The following is a 5,111-nucleotide window of genomic DNA, read 5'->3' as shown; positions in this document are numbered from 1 at the left end:
TTAGGGAACACGGCACACTACGCTAGCACCAAATACTCTTGGAGATAGATTACAGGGTCGGGTTTTATCACTAGACATGTAGTCACAACAATGGAAGTGGACTTAATGATGTGTGTTCATAGCGCCGCGGATGTAGAGCCTCCAAGGTATCCACAAATAAAAAATATTACTTGTGTTCCAAACAATTGTAACTCTAATCTTGCGTGGTTAAATTTTGTGAACGTTTCGGTTTTGTAATTCTCTACTACTATTTTTTTTGTATGTTGGCATTTGTCAGTCATTTAGATCGCAAAGAACGTCACATATATACATAGGGGAAACGTTAAAAGAAGCATGTAAGTTCTAAGATGAAAACCACAGGATGTTCAAAGAAGAAAAGAAAAAAGAGGCAAAAAAAGGAAAACCTAAGAAGTTCAGCTGTGGGGACTTAATAAATTCATGGAACATAAACCTAAATGTTTGGCCATGATTTATTTTGGAAAAACGAAACACACTAAAATACATAAAACTAAGTTCATGATGCATGTTTTTTTAACGAGAAGCTCGACGTTTTGAAAAAGGGAGTGCACAAAAGTTTGAGCAAAAAGGTTCCATGCAGATTCCGACGAGGAACAAACAGACAGGTTGCGGGGGGGAATCGGGAAAATAAGTTCATAGAATTAAAAACATTAGGTCAGTTCAGGTATTGAATCCATAGAAGTTCCCAAAAAGAAATGGTACAGAAATAAAGTAAAACAAATAAACTCGCAGCACGAAACTATTGAGGAAGTATGTAATATTAGTGAAATTCAAATTCTGTTAAAAATATTGTAAGTTCACATGTTAAAGCCATGGATGTTCAAAGGAACGAAATAAACCAAAATAAAAGTTTAAGAAACGTGACCCGTTCCTACAAAGTTAAATCAAGAAGTTCAAATTAAAATAGCATTGTAGTTCAATGTTTGTTAAAAACACGGATTTTCCAGCTTCTAAAAATAAAACATAGAGGTTCAAATTAAAACAACAAAGAAGTTCGATGCTTACAAAAAATGATTTTTCCCATTTCTAACAAAAAGACAAAAGGTTCAAATTAAAATAATAGAGAAATTTGATGTTTATAAAGAATCGGATTTCTCCCTTTCTGAACATAAAACAAAGAAACTATATAAAAAGGCAAAGTAGTTCCATGTTTATAGAAAAAATTGACTTTTCACTTCTAAAAATAAAAAAATAATTTTAAATTGTAGAAAATAAACAAAATGGACCGATTTTAGAAATAAGGGATTTTTATTTCTAAATAAAAAATCTTGAAGTTTAAATTAAAATGATATAGCACTTTGATTTTTACAAAAAAAATGTGTTTTTCCTGTTTCTAAAAATAAATCCAGGAAATTTTAAAACAACAAAGAAGTTCAAGGTTTATTAAAAAATATTTTTTCTCTTTCTAAACATTAAACGAAGAGGTTTAAATTACTACAAAAGGACTTGCTTGCAATTACTATAAAATATTTTATGTTATTGAGATGGTTCCGCCAACCAGTGTCTCATACTCGAAATGATCAATAACCCACCAATTAATTAGTTATGTTTGGTGTCTCATACCCAAAATCATCAATATCCCATCAATTAATTAATTATGTTTGGTGTTGAGAGTTCCGAATAACTACAATTCCAAAGGCTCAGTTGTCTATAACTAGCTAGGGACATGGCTAATCGATTAGATTTCTCCACTCTGCAGAGTCTGATGCACTTTACCCGCAGAAATCGTTTCCTCCTTTATGTACTCGCACTGCCTGGTGTTTGAAGACGGGACGAACGAAACATGGTCTTCCGTAGACTTCCTCTGGGCTACTGCCGGTGCCCATCCATTTCCTACCTTTCTTCTACATCTGCTGGCACTGTCCATCTAGATTCACACCTACGATCGACCCAGCCAGAGCCCATAGCGTGACTTGCGACTACACAGGTAAGCTTCCAGTGAAGGTGTATCCATCCTTCTCTTCGTGGCTTGGTGAAGCTTTCCGAAGATGTCATGGTGCTTCTCCATGCATACCTGAGTCAACCACTGGGTACTCTAGGGTGCCCGTCCATCCGTCCTCCACCCAGTAGTGAATTTGAAGTCCGTCTTGAGCATCTTGGAGTCTTGAGGTTTTCATCATCTTGACTCTCACATCTCCCATGTGAATCACTCAACCAACCCCGTCTACAAAGCATAGCAAATTAACTACAACGTCCCAGGCATTGGTAACATGGTGATTTTGGGTTCATCCTACCACATGATACTACTCAAGAACATAACTTAAATTCCCCTACCGCATGCATGGTGGGGAGGATATCAACTAATGAAATAAAAATATATAGGTAGTAAAATTCATGATCAAGGACTTGCCTTCGTGACGATCTTCGAACGCTAAAGACCCATAGTAACAAGCCTCTCATTCCGGATACTCTATTGAAACAAACAATACACAAATAAGCATACCATCACTCAACATAATAACATAACAGCAAGTAAAACTTAGTAAATAAACATTCAATATAACACACAATGAAAACAAAAAACAAAACCAAAGAATTCAACAAAACTCAATGCAAAGTATTTATATAAGTAAAACAAGCTACAAACTGGTTTTCTGTTACTAATAATTTTTTAACAGAACAAATATAAGGTTTTTGCTAAATAACAGAAAGGAAAACAGTAAAGAAATTTTATGCAAAAAGAATCACTTTAAAACCTTTTATAAAACTCCTATTGTGACCAAAATAATTTTTTCCTACTAAGATAAGAAGACATAAATAACTAAAAACATTTTTTAATAAAAATAAATTACTACTATTAACTATACTGAACCTAATATGAACATGTCAAAAAGAATGTAATAAAACAATATAAATCAATTAAAATTAAAAGAAATCACACAAAAGTTGTAAAATACAAAAGTAGTATTGTTTTCATGATTATCTAATTTTAATTAATACTAAAATTCACCAAATTAATCCTACTGGTAAACAATGTCATAACTGACCAGTAGCAAAAAAGAATCATTAAAAAATATTATTCCTAGCTCAAGTTATTGCAAATCTAGTGATTTGAACAATTTTCATGCAAATTCAAATTTGGAGTTTCAAACATGGTCAAACCTGATATCTACAGAAACTTTAAGAAATTTCCAACCTAATGCAAAAAGAATCAAATAAAAAATAATAATAAATCCTAGGAGGTATTAACAATCTAAGATTGAAACTTTTCTGTTTAAAAAAACAGAAACCAAAATACACTAAAAAACAAAACGGGCAAGAGCTACATGGCCTACTACTATTGGGCTAGAGAGGTGGGTGATCCGAAGCTATACGGCGCTCGGCTGATACTTAAATAAAACGCGAACGTGCAAAAAGGAAAACAGGCTGAACCGATTCGATCTAAACCGTACTAAAAACCCGATCTAAAGTATAATAAAATAAACCTAACTGTTCATGATCTAATCTAGGACGATAGATGATGATCTAACGGATGTGAGAGGGCAGCGGCTTTCAGCGGCTGTTGATTGCGATGGACGGCGGCGGTGGCTCGGGCGTCGTGGTGGCGGTGGCTCCGGCGGTCGAGGGGTGATGGCGGAGTGGCCGGGCTGGTTCGGCGCAGAGAGGGGAGGTCGAGATGGACTCTGCGGAGGTTCGAGAAGACGCAGGTGAGCGGGGCGATGCGGTGGCGGCTCGGTGCTCCGGTGGAGCGCGCGAGGTCAGGGCAACTCCTGTAGGTGACACAGGTGAGCAATAAGTTGTCAAACGAGTTCGTGGAGCTGGGCTAGGCCGTTGGTCGGAGTTAGGAAGGTTAGTGTAGCTCATCAGCGACGGAAAACGACGTCGGACTGCGGCGGCGGTCGTGAGATCGGGATGGAGAGGGCGACGGTCGTGGAGGGTTTTGGCGAGGGTTTCTAGGGAGATTCGAGCTAGAAGAGGAGGGGCTATTTATAAGACACATACTTGGAGGAGGGGGCAAGCCGAGTTGGCGATCCCGAGAAGATCGGCCGCAGCGGCGGTGTCGAACGCCATCCGGAGACGGTCGCATCCGTTGCGGGAGGATGGAGACGTTGCGGGCCCAGTAGTCAGTGACAACGGGGAGGTGGTGCGTGGGTCAGGCGACCAGGCCGAAGTGGCTTCGGGCGCAAGAGCGGGCAAGGCAGGCAGCAACAGCTGGGCTGGCTGGGTTTTGGGCCGACTGGCCTGGCTAGCGCTAGGAGTTTTTTCTGAATTTAGAAAAGAAAACGAGGAAAATAGAGAAAATAAAGATAACTTCATATAGACAATTTATATATGTAAATGATCATTAAAATAAATCCTAAATGGTGAACTATTTTTCTGATGCAAAAACCAAAATTTATAAAAATCCTTTTTTTTAATTCCAAATAAACCAAATTTTGAATTCAAATACTTCTGGGATTGTTTTATTCTGACTTATTGGAGTGTCATGTTATCTCCTCTCATACTTTTTATCAAAGTATTTGTCAGGAATTTTTAAAAATAATTTCAAATGCCAATTGAAGTGAATTTCAAATTCAAACGGAAAATATCAAAATGCCTCTGAAGTTTTCAAATTCCACCACAATTCAATCAAGATGCAACAGATACTTAGATATAATTGTAAAACATTTCAAATTGAAAAGTTGGTATGTTACAGAAAATGTTTGCCCCTAATGGGCTGGAAGTGATACTTGTCGTTGGCGGTGTTCCTAGCATGACAAGCCAACATCACTGATTCGTTCATCTAAATTGACCAATATTTAAACTTACGAAATGTAGAGCAATATACTCTATAAATAATCCATACAACCATGATACGTTGATAATCTGAACATGGTAAGTATTCATCATACATAAAAGGATCCCACACACGAGTTACATGCAGATGATGACAAGCATGTAGGGCAGCCCACTCGATCTAAGCATGGAAGCACAAAGAGAGGTTGGCTACATCACAACTAGTATGAATCTGTAGTTAATGGGATGGACAACTCATAGCTCATCTACCAGCCGAGAAGAATGAGCTATTGGTGTAGATGGGTTTGACCTTGGATGGCTCATAGATTGAAGTGGCGATAGCGGGAAAATCATCGATATTGCGGTCAATATTTTGG

This window comes from Triticum dicoccoides, chromosome 4B, assembly GCF_002162155.2.
Source record: "Triticum dicoccoides isolate Atlit2015 ecotype Zavitan chromosome 4B, WEW_v2.0, whole genome shotgun sequence".
Classification (NCBI taxonomy): domain Eukaryota; kingdom Viridiplantae; phylum Streptophyta; class Magnoliopsida; order Poales; family Poaceae; genus Triticum; species Triticum dicoccoides.
The sequence above is the reverse complement of the archived record's forward strand: the minus strand, read 5'-3'. Positions refer to the sequence as shown.